Source organism: Phalacrocorax aristotelis, chromosome 1 (assembly GCF_949628215.1).
Source record: "Phalacrocorax aristotelis chromosome 1, bGulAri2.1, whole genome shotgun sequence".
Lineage (NCBI taxonomy): Eukaryota > Metazoa > Chordata > Aves > Suliformes > Phalacrocoracidae > Phalacrocorax > Phalacrocorax aristotelis.
The window spans coordinates 122356293-122368847 of NC_134276.1; the positions used below are offsets into that span (position 1 = coordinate 122356293).

The window sequence follows — 12555 nt, forward strand, 5'->3', positions numbered from 1 at the left end:
CAAAATGGATACAATCTCCCAATCCAACGCTTATATAACTCTGCAATACCACACAGTTAACAACACTAAACAGATAAATTAATTCATAAAACATTCCAGAAAACATCAACAGTCTGTATTCAGAAATAGCAGACTCGCCATTTTAATGATTCCCAGATCTCAGCACTTCTTAGAAGTTGCACCAAATATTTTCATACATGCACATGTACACACAAGAGCTTTCTGAGCTATGTAGTACATTAACAGCATACATGCATCAGCAGATTTCTATCACCAGAAAGCCACAGCCCCGTTACCTACTACGTACACGCACACATCACAAGTGTCAGAACGACTTCAGGTACAAATGTCATACATAAGTAATGTGCAAAATACCCAAGCCAAAAATCCTACCACGAGCAGAATGCAGTCCCTTCTTATCCCTCGCCCACACTGTTATCCTGAGAAGTTAAATCCCAGTTCTTCTCTGCTATAGGTGGAAGGCGCCGAGACACTACATACAATGTGTCAGAATAAAATCCGAACACTGTTGCCCCCTTTTTAACTTCACTACCAGAACAAGATACTGGCAAGTTCAGAGATGCAGTTTACTTCTCACAACGTAAGACTGCACATTACCTGTAGCACAAAAACCCCACCACATTTCCAATACAAAAACTTCTTAAAATTAGGAGAGTTTTGTCTAGCTTTTGCTTTAAGAATAATAAGAGCTGTACCCCATGAGATTAAAATGCAAAACAGACTTTTAAAAAGAAAACTTCATTAGTATAATCTTCCCTGTTTTCTAGTTATCCTATCAGAAACAATTGATTAGAAAGACATATACTTTTGATTTGGTTTTTTTTTTTTTTAAAAACAACCCGGTTTTCTTCCTAGATGTACTGCTGCAATATTCTGTAAGCATATTCTTAAAAGAGATGCAAAGGTTCAAAGAACAGTTGCAAAGAAAGCTATTTCACTCTGCTAATTTGCATCGTTTTATGGTTCCTATCCTCGCTCCTAAATGGAAAACTGTGTTAAAACATCAAGCCCAATTAGAAACAGCTACTACACACAACTATTTATTTGAATTATTTCCTTTAGAGTACGTGTAATTGTTTTTACAGAATCCTTTGTGTTTGGGCCAAATATTGCCATCTTTTCTTCAGAAAAAAAGCTTCCTTCAGCTTCACATCTCATTCACCAAGTACTTCACTGATTTCAAATCCTGACACACATTAAAATAAACCTTTCAAATTTAATTTATTTTAATGAGATGCTGGAAAACCACTATGGCAGCCTGAGTTCTGCATTCAGGATACACTTGTGACTTTCTAATATGCAAGCTAATACTGCAAACTGAAGAAAGCCCAAGTTTGGCACTTACTTGAATATTAATTATCGAGAGTGTGATCATGTACAATGTAAAACTTTAGCACCAGAACTAGAGCTTGTATTTATGGCGCTTGGTCCCACTTGTATTATATTTGCCAAAATCCTGAAGTTTAGCTTCATTTTGGGCTGTAATCTATGATCCGTTTCTTTCAGATTTAAAGGCCAAAAATCTGACAGACATCTATAGGCACCGAAACAAGTTGGGGAACAAAGTGGACAAGATTTAGAAAACAGGCAAGTGACTTTAAGAAGTGTGCTTTGTCCACATCTGTGGACAGCTGGCAGCCATGCCAGCCACGGCACGGCAGGAGATGAGATTAGTCTCTATAGCAGCACCAAGCGAGAGAGGAAGCAAGCATGGAGGTGAGGTCAGGTCCCTGCAGGTGGGCTGCCATCCTGTTCTTCACATATCCAGGTTATATTTTCTTCCATGAACATGCTTTCTGGAAAAGTGAACAGGGCAGCAAAAATGGCAGGGAAATAATTTTAATTCAGTTTTACTGAAGAGCAAACCGAGCCTGACTTTTAACTGTCCTTACATTGTTTTAACCTACGGCTGCTCTCCCACCCCCACCCTTGCCCTCTGGCAGAGGGGGCCCAGGCACCCCACCCTGCCCTGGGATGCCCACCCCGCTGCACGGGTACACCAGCGCATACCATGGCTTTGGCAACAGCTGGGCCCATGTGGCCAGCCCTGGGAAGCAGAGCTGCTCAGAGGACGGCTGGCCCCAGCCAAGGCCATCGCCGCTGTAAGCAAGGACAGAGGACTCCTCCCTGGAAACACGAGAGGGAGGGTTACGCCAGCAAGAAAACACTGTGCTAATACAGTACCCAACATGCAAATCCAGCAAATGAAATAAAATTTTGAACCATCCCTGTGGATTTATGAGATCTCACCCAATTTTTAGCTGTTCTCCTGTTTTACCAACAGCTACTTCCTCTGAACGATCGCAAACAAACTGAACTCAAGGTGCTTCTGCAAAACTATTAATTAGCCTTGACTAATTGCAAACTCATTTAAAAAAAAAAGTATCATTTCATCTCCAGTAATAAGTGTTGCTTAGGGTTTCATACACCACAGCAAAGCATTTGCTGTCACACCTCTCGTGATGATGTCCACTCTTACCCAAAGACCTGACACCAAAGCTGTATGTATGATTCAGTGGCTATCACATGGTCTTCTCTAAGTGTTCCTCTATGTTTTGTCAGCATACTATCCAGAACTAAATGAGTCATTTTTCTTGTTCAATAAAAGGAAAAAAAATTACTCTCTCTCTTCTCTGGTCTCTGCTTTTCTCCCCAGTGTTTGTGTGGGACTCTAAAGCAAAAAAAAAAGTTTATATTATGCAACACTTCACTTACTATAAAAGAACAGAAAACAGGTTACCAACATTCAAAATTCACATTTTACTTTAAACATACAGGCCCCTGGCCCCCCACCCCCCCCCAAAAAAAAAAAGTCCAAACCAAACATTTTTACAGTCTAAGTTCAGCTGCCAAAAGTCAATGTACTATGTAAAGCACTGGTTGATGCTCATATAAATACAGCAAACCTCTTCAAGGAAAACCATATAGGTTTCTTGCATTCAAGTCTAAAACACATCTATGGGACAGCATAGAAGAAGGTGGGTTCTTCCTGCCACTCCAGCATGAATGCAAGGAACACACATGCCAATCTACATGTTAGCTACCTGCCTGTATAAACATAAACACTGTAACAGCATTAATATATTGGCCCTTCTGTAATATGCAAGCAGGTTTTTGGCTTTTCAGTTTTAATTTACAGGAAGATTTATGCTAGGCCACTCAATACCAAAGGACGCAATGCTTTACAGATCTAAACTATGTCCTTGGACTATGCAGAAGAGCAACAAACACTCTAGTTGTTAGGGCACAATGCTGGCTTGCCAGTAACACAAATTCTCCTATTCCTGCATCTGTCCTGCATTCAAATTAAACACGGGTTAACAATAACAGCTATTTACATGAAAAACCTCACACTGCAAAACGCGGTGGCTGCAGAGCTGACCCACTGCTACTTTTGCTATCAATGCATTTTAAACTGCCACAGAAACGTATGACGGCCCATGGGAGACAGTAAAACTTCCAGCTGCTGCTGTTAAACTTTAGAGAAATCATCGGTTGCATCCCTGTGTCCCTCACCTAGCCAACACCGCTTCTGCTCTTTGGGACCCTGTCTGATATGGCCCGGGAAAAGGAAGGAGAGTGAGAGCAACCGCTAGCTGGAATTGCTGGAAAGGCCTGAGGAAGGCCAAGTGCACTCCTCTAGGAGAAAGAGGCTCCTGTTACAAGCAACCTGGAGAAGTTCAACACCTTCTCCAACATTCACGTTTTGGTCAAAGTGATTCCATTATTATACTCTGATCTTCTGATTTGGGTGTAGATGTGGGTTGTGACCTTAACTGCATCACTTGTAGACCAATGCAGTATATGAACCACACAGACATAATAATGCCCTGTCAAGGGACACTTACTTAAGTCTTCAGCACACTAAATGCTGTATTCATTATTATTTTTTTCTTCATTTTTACTGTTTCTATAAGAGCATGGAGGAAGGATGGGGTAGAATGTTAAACACAGCCTTGAAGGATTATGCTGGTATAAGAGCACAAGGCTTGGCCCAATAATTGGAGCACTATCTAGTCAGTTATTACATTTACAGTTTCTTTTAATTTGGACATACATGACTTCCTTGAAGTCACAAATAGATCAAGCTGGTATTCTAAAGCAATGGGTACTAAATAGATACTAAATCAACTGGTACACACTACATAGTTTAGATAAACCAAGTTACCTGCATTTGAGTGTTGACTTACTTCTGTATTTCACATACATTCCCAAGGACTCTAGTTTTCAACTACAGCTTCTTTAAGGAAAGACAAAAGTCCAGGCCAAAAATTCCACCCTAGGCACCAAAGGCAATATGCTTATCCTCCCCTGCCTCCCCCACTCCTATAAAACCCAGCAACAAGCCCTCTAATAAGCAGATCTTATTCCCAACTAGTTTTCACTTTCAACAACAATAAAACTTAATAACACAATAAATAGCAAGTTAATTGAATAATAATTTCCCAAGAGCAAGTACCGTTTTCAACATCCAGTGCTATGAAAAAAAAAAAACAAAACATGCATAAACAGGATTTGCAACTTGCTAGCATAGGAAGTTGTTACTGCAGCCTAACCAGATTTTGCGTCTTGAAGGAATGTCCAAGACGTGCCCTCACTGCATATGGCCCCAAAGACTCCAGATGCTTTCAGCAGCTGTATGCTCCTAGACACAGAAACCTGATTTAAACCAACTAACCAAGTACAAGCAACTCTAAATACAGCATCTCAGCCCAGCTCTGCATGAGCTAATTTACCCTTACTCATGCAAGTTAAATTAGCATGCACAGAGCTCCATCCCATCACTGCCAAACCACTTCTGATACTTGTTCTACATTATTGAAAGCACATTCAGGTAACTACAAAACAGAGTGGTCTACAATGTAGACATACCCGCAAAGGTTGAGATTATGCCAAATTTCATTCATAGGATGGATTTTAAAATGCTACATTTTACCAAGGTGCTTCCAAAAAGTTGGTAATAAAGAATCTTTTACAGTTTTTTTGTTGTTGTGTGGTTTTTGTTTTGGTTTTCTTTAAAGACTCTGCATACTGCACAGCCAGCTCTCTAGATACAAAAAATCCATCAAATCCAACTGCAATCCATACTTAAGGAGGATGCAGAAAACTCTTTGGTGTGTTAGTAAACAGGCAGTATATTTGCCTGTTGGTCTGGCTGAACTCCTTAGCTGTGTTGGGCATTTACCAGAGGCCAGTGATGCCCTGCCTTTTCAAGGAGGTCATGGAGAAAAGAAAGCACTCAGCACCTCAGTAGGGGATCTGGTGGATGGGATGGCTCCAATTGTTCCTGAATTAACTAACATCAACAGAATAGTTGAGACATTAAAGACAGGGTTTGGCAGATATGGAGGGAAGACCCTGGGTTTCCTGGAAGAAGATATTTATACTGGAGAGGCACACGTCCTGTGTAGTCCTCTCTACCTCCCACCCCTATTTCTCCTAGTGATATTGTGATTAATTTGGAGTCACATGGCAACTGCCAAATTATTCAGTCATCTTTACTAGGCCTCCCAGTTGACAGCAATAATTTTAAGTACACCACAAAGCAGAAATCTCTCATGATCATTCATTTATCACTGCTGAGAAACACAACACAGTGCCCACTGTTCTTTGGAAAGCTCCCACTCTGCCCAGTAAGACATATGTCACTGTACAACTCTGGTGCCTTTTTCTCTATTGACTCTGTGGTCAAATTAAAGCAAATTGCTTGCATTACTCTTTCTACCCCCGGTATTATCACGATCACTGACCTTTTGTGAATAAAGAAACTTAAGAAACAAACTTCACCTTACTATATCATTCTGACTGCGCAGCAGTAGCAAACTCTCTGCAAGCCACATCAGGGTGTTTGTGTCATACAGGGACTACATTTAAAGAACACTGGTGAACACAGACAGCTTGGTAATACATGATCTCCTACCTTCAAGTTTAAAACAGATTTCTTTCATCATATGTACATATACAAGGGGGTTCAGTATTTCAAGTCAGTGTAAGTGACCTGTTGCTCCTCACTAAGTTGCAATGGGAATGAGGCATCCATCTCACTCATGTGACTGAAAATTTCAAACAGAAGTAATGACAGATATAGCTAAGTTTCCTTCAGTAAGCACCAACTGCTTAATAATTCACAGCTGACAGTCATTTAATTTAAATTCTAACTGATACTCAGTCCAATCCTATTGGTACATAACTGAGTAAATCATGCACCTTTTCAACTGCATATAACAGATTTCAGCAGTGTGCTCACCAAATGCTGAATCCTTGCTTTATTATTTACTTTCCTAATCATTATTTTAGGATGTTTATGTAAGAATTAAAATTATTTTTCAAATTAGAGGCAAGTGAAAGGTGTAACCATTGGGGGAAAAGAAAAAAAATCACAAAATTTTAACTTGGAAATTACACATATCATCTGACACCATCCACTAAAATCAGTCAGGTCTGTCCTAACAACAAAGATTTTCCTAAATTTCATGCATTTCTGCAAACAGAGGTATAAAAAGTAATGCTTCTGATGCTCCTATGTTTTGGCAAGACAATGGTACACCCTCCTCCTTTATGGCAGCTGCCGAAAACGTTCATCTCTACATCCTGTCCTGTCATTCCTGTCAGCAAAACAAGGTGTAGGGATTTTACTGGACAATGCATGCTAGTGCAACGTAAGTCACTAAGGAACTCATTTCAAATGGTCTTAAGTTGCTTCCACCATTGCTAGAAAGAGAAACAACATTATTTCATATACAGGCATGGAAGAATTTTCACTCGATTCACCTCATATGGCTATTCCAGATATCCCCATCACAAATGCTTAAATTCGTTTCCTACAGCATTTTAACAAGCAACTGACGCTAAGTGGGATGGGAGAAACGGCAACTTTGCACAAGAGTTGAATTATTTTTATTCCTAATATCTGTCTATTGGTTAAGAAAGCTACTTACTTTTAATTTCAACTTAGTCCTACTGAATTGTCTGTCCACATAAACAGGGTTGTCCAAATTCCCAAAGATACCTGGCTAATATACAGATCTGTCCTCTCTTTCAAAAAATAGACGTTTACCGGTTACTGATTTACATAAAATCTCTTAACACAAATCAAGAGATGCACAAGTCTCAAAACCAGCACTTGGTGGTCCACTGAAGCAGGGCCAATCACTTCATCTTACTACTGTTTTGCTCAGTGTTACTTATGCCAACTAAAACCCTGAAGTCCACAGGTTTCTTTTAAGACAAGGCTGAGAGATTTTAAAAAACGAGACACTTAGAACTCAAAGTGCAAGATTAAGCAAGCACGAGCATATAACCACAGGTCTTGAATCATGCCTTCAATGAGACATAATGGATTAACCGCCTTGTTCTTTTACAGTGCTTTACATCCTGATCACAGATGTTTCAGGCTGAGAGCGCTGACCACCGGCAGGTAAGTGGAAACAAAAGCAAGAAAAAGTGAAACAACTCCAGGAGCCTAAAGAAAGACTGGGGCAGTGGGAATAGTAAGGATTACATTTCAGCCGTATGCACTATACAGTAGCCAACTCAGTTGCTCACTAGTTAGGATGAGCTATTTTGATTACTTCCAATAATCCCCAAACTCTGATACTTTTAAAACAGCTTTGATACTTCACAGTTTCTAAAGAAGAACATCTCTACGGCCTCACTGAAGCAGCAGGGAATTCCTTTACTCCGGCAGTCCCTCAGCCCTGGCTGCTGTGTCCCACCTTGTGATCAGCATTCCCACGATGTCAAGGTGAGTTTGCACGTTAGAGATGCTCACTACCAATTTGTTAAGCTGCGAACTTCGTACGCCAGCAAGTTCTTGCATGGCTTCATCCCTGCTCTCCTTTCACAGTGATGATGCACATTACAAGCAAATTACCACCACTGCGTGAAAATAAAGATCCTTTTTGTTGACAAAGTCAGAATGCTTGAACTTTCTCTTTTCAAGTAAGACTCTTGAGGATAGAATCTTGTTCATTTGCCCAAATTATTTGGCAGTCCAAGAAGCACCTACACAAGCTGGGGTTTAACTTGATTTAACTTGCTCATGATTTGAATGCATGCAACTAGCAAAATCAGTTTATTACCTTTACTTTCCTTAAGGCCACGGCTCTAGTATAGAACAGTTAGCTCCTGCCACCTTGTGGGACTCCATGGATTTCCCTGAAAGCTTGTTTCAGCGGCAAGCTAGTCAGTTAAAACAAACATTCAGGAGTTACTTTCCTTGTGTTTCACCATGGTGAATGTTAAAATAAGAAAGAAATATTTATGGAGAGGGTATGCAATTTTGGGTGTTTTCTGGTTCATTATTCCTAGCATTGTTTATATAGTTGAACTGCTGGATTTAGTAATCTTATGGAGGGTGTTTTAAATATTTAAATACCTGTCAAGAATCTTAAATTTTGAAAGCTGATGCATCTAAGTTTAAAATAACGCTATGATCAAATACTTGTCACCAGCAGTAAATTTCACATATTTGAAACATATTCCACACAGAAATAATAGGAATTTAGGCCGAAAATCCTTGCAGTCAGGTGCAATTTTGAAACCCAATAATATTCTCAGTCTTATAAGGAATTATGTATGAGCTTAACTTTTAATATGGTCGTAACACATGTCCAGTTCTCCCAAAAGATCTGATTCCATGTAATTACTTTTTAACTGCAATTTGACTTTCTATTTAATGTTTTTCCTCTCCTCATCCTCCTCCATCCCTATCATACATGGCCAACTTAATGGATGAGTGAAGTTCTCCAAAAAAGAATGGGACGATTGGAACGAAAGTAGTTTTTCAACATAGTAACATGCAGGTGAAGGTCCATGGATCTCCGTCCTGATGTTTTACATGTTGTCTACTGTCTCCTCAGACAACTAATTCTGCACCTCCACAAAATAGGTGTGACAAAGACAACAGCAGCTGCAAACGATACAGAAGATATGAGGTTCTCTTTTTATTTAAAGAAAGCCTCTGCTGCTCCAGATCTCAAAAAATGAAACAGTACAGAAGAGTATGGATGACATGACTCCATGAACCTGATCAACAGCCTCAATGAACCTTCTCCTTTCTATTCTTGGAGCTAAGTGATTTGATGCATAGAAATGCAGGAACAGTTAGGGTGCACTTCTCCCCCATCATCCTGCAACTGCTTCACTGAACCCGGTGGAGATTTACCATGCTGTGTACTTGACGCCAACTCGAGCAAACTAAACTCCTTGGGACTTCCTTCTGGTAAAGGAAAAACAGTCAACAAACTCAAAACAGGAACAGCTCTTCCTGACGTCACAAGCAAATCACCTCTAGTAAAGGCCTTAGTAGCTCATAAATAAACTCAAGAACAATAATTACAGATTCACAGCCAGAGGAAATGCAGCAGGAATGTCCTCTTTCATCCATACGTAGAATGCATTTTTGCTAAAGAGTGAAACAATGACAAAATGTCAGGCAATGAATCAAGTCAGCACAGTATACCTGAGGGACAGAAATTTTGTGTTCTCAAATAAAAAGTTTTACAATCTCACAAGATTCCCTTGTAACTTCACAAGTGGGAGTTCTCTCTGATAGCCATCATATTCCTCCCCGCCCTTATCTTCTCCTATATACTCTTAAAGTCCTAGTAGCCATACCATTAACTTAGAAGCCAAAGTTCAGAGGCATCCGTGACAACCTCTGACCATACCTCAGCTCCAATACTGAGAATTCCTTCCAGACTGAGCTGTGTCTGTGACCTGACTGGAGGATGCCAAAATGTTCCTCACAATTGTCCTTACCCATCCCAATCTCCGCTACAGGAAACCCAGACAGAAAAACAGGCAGGGAGCTCAAGAAGAGAGTTCTCAGTCTAGACGATCAGGGAATAGAACTGCAGGGCATACTCTACCTGCCCCAGATACAGTCAACACCTTGCAAGGACAACCCAGTTACCACTATACTCTTACCTCACTCTGGATATAAGGAATACAGACATCTCCTCATCACGAGGTATTTGGTTCTCCTTGCTCTGGAGCACCATGACGTTAACTCAGTCTCACTGTAACTGCAGACATGTATCTAAGAGCCAGCTTCAGTCCTTGGCTACAGAGAAAAAGAAATAGCATGCTCTAGCACCAGAATGGATCAGATCCAACAGCTGCTGCAGGTCTCAATAACACCATAAACCATGAGAGGAAAATACTAGGACCGTACAAGAAATTCCACTTTGATGTGAGTGAATCATATCCTCCCATATTCTCTTACCCCCATTTTATTTCCCTACTAGTCCTACATTCTGCAGTGTTACGAATGCAGCAGGCTTGCCTACATGCTCATAGCAGTCTAACTGCAGTACCAGGGAGCTGAGCTACTACCTTATTCTTCAGGATGGTTTGAAACCAGTAGCAGCATAGACACCCTTTTCATACCCTGACTAGAAGTCCTCTTCTTGGAGGTTGTAGCTGAGTTGAACCTGATAATAACAGCACTCCCAAGCAGCAGCAGACTTCAAAGTACCCAGTAATTTTCAGTTCTCACTGTTGTCCACAGCATTCTAAACACCAGCAGTGAAAACCTGGCCAGCATTAACTCTGCTTAAAGTTACAAGTTCTCTAAGGAGCTAAAAGCATCCGGTCCAGGTCAAGGATGCACCATGGCATGGCTTCAGCCTGGTTCCTATATGAAACTGCTCCTTAGCTCTAAGGGTAAGATTGTTTTACTTTTTCACAGAATATGTATTTTTCTGCAAAAAACATTATTTGACTTTTGAAAACTTTTGTTGAGGGAAATTTCCAAGCAGTCACATAAATTAATTATTCCATTCATGTATTAACCGGAGGAAGAATTATTAAAAAAAACAAAAAACAAAAACAAAACCCACCACACTACTGGGCCACTTAACCGTTCTGTTTTTATTTTATCTACACACTTATTGATCTCCTTTTGCTGCCAACTGCTTAGCCTTACATTGTAAGAAGAGGCAAGTTCTGAATGTAACCATCTCTATTTCTTGAGAAACAGATCTAAAAAAAAAAATCACTCAGGTTACAGAATTTACAATCTTCTGTATATAACAAGTCTTATCAAATTTCCAAGAGGAACCTCGCTGCTTCACAAACAGGATTCCACTATCAGCTCCATCTTCTCCAACTGTTTCACTGATGCCAAGCCACAACAGCTTACCCGTAACTGTGCATGCGCCCAAAGATTTGAGCCAAAATATCTCAGAGCAGGATCAGCTCCCTGTAAGATTAGATGCATGCAGGGCTTCAACCCTGCAACTGCAATAGCTCAGGGAGATTGCTATGACAGAGGCGTTGCAGGACTGGGCCCTAAAATAATCAAGTATATAAAGACCTTTGTCCTCTCCACAACTGAAGCACAATTCTTAAAAACCAGCCAAACAAAAAACTTCTGTATTTGTGAAATAAAAATCAATTCTTTGGACAGCAAGCAGGACCAGCATTCTTCAGGCCAAGCTCCTTAAGATCTAGAGGCTGTTTCCCCACTTCCTGTTTTGTTGGGTTTTTTTAGTTGTTTAAGGGGTTTTTTTCTTTCTTGAAATAAATATTTTTATTCTGATAATTCTTTCCCATCTCCCTCAGATGAAAACCATACATGGCCCTTGTCCTAAAGACAAGCCCAATGCAGGAAAAATTCAGTCCCAAAGATGCAAATTCGGCAGCATTTAAAAAAAAAGGTCAGCAGTTCAAAACCTGAGAGTGCTGGCTGGAACTGTAGAGCAAGGATAGGGGATAACTCCCTTGGGATCTACTGATTTTTACCAATTACCTTCTTAGCTTTCCATCATTTTATTTCATAGTATAGCAGACAGATGGCTGGATCTGAAATCAGAAGGTGAACAAGATATTAAGAATTTTCTGTGAAATCGCGTTCTGGTATGCCCAAGACTGTGTGCCAACTGAGAAAGTAGAAGATGCTTAAAACCCTAGGTAGGCACAGAAGTCTACAGCTCTGAACACTACAAGCCTAGGAAAAGAAAGCACAAGATCCCTGGATTCTCAGTCTAATCTAAATGATTAAAAGACAGTCATTAGGCTTCCTTGTTACTGACCTACTACAAAACCACAAGTTTAAACTTGGGACCTGAACTATGAAGTGCCCCACAAAACCCCATGCTGCTGCAATGCTGACTTCCTTCCAGACCACTCGTGCCAATCCTTAGAGCAAGAAGCTCAGGCAAGGGAGCTGAATTGAACACTCTGAAATATTAAAGTACAGACCAAGCCTGGCCTAAGAAGCCCTTTTGAGCAGTGGGACATTTTAGCTCATACTTGGAACCAGCATAAATACGTTTCTATCACCTTTACACATCTCAGACCACAAGGATGCACAAGCATTTCTGTTTGCAAAAGTCACTTTCAGAGAAGTAGGAAGAACAGAGAGCAATATTTACAAAGCAACAAGTTAAGAAGAGACCCTGGGTTGGAAGAACAGAACACCAGGTCCAAAAGCTGTGACCTACAAGATTACGTTTCTATCAAGCAGCACAAGCTCTTAAAAGTAGTAGAAGAATTCTGAATTGAACTTGGATCCCAACAGGTTTGGTA

At 40.4% G+C, this 12555-nt stretch overlaps 1 protein-coding gene across 29 annotated transcripts in view; it reads right to left on the bottom strand.

Moving 5' to 3' along the window:
- The window catches only part of BBX (BBX high mobility group box domain containing), a 148929-nt gene that overhangs the window by 118970 nt on the left and 17404 nt on the right, over positions 1–12555 (bottom strand). For 6 of the 29 annotated variants that reach the window (XM_075104379.1, XM_075104227.1, XM_075104417.1 and 3 more), the window contains one exon: positions 9952–10087. The exons of the other annotated variants lie outside the window; for them this stretch is intronic. The gene's annotated coding sequence lies outside the window, so the exon portion shown is untranslated. The remainder of the gene's footprint in view (positions 1–9951; positions 10088–12555) is intronic. 29 annotated transcript variants of the gene reach the window in all.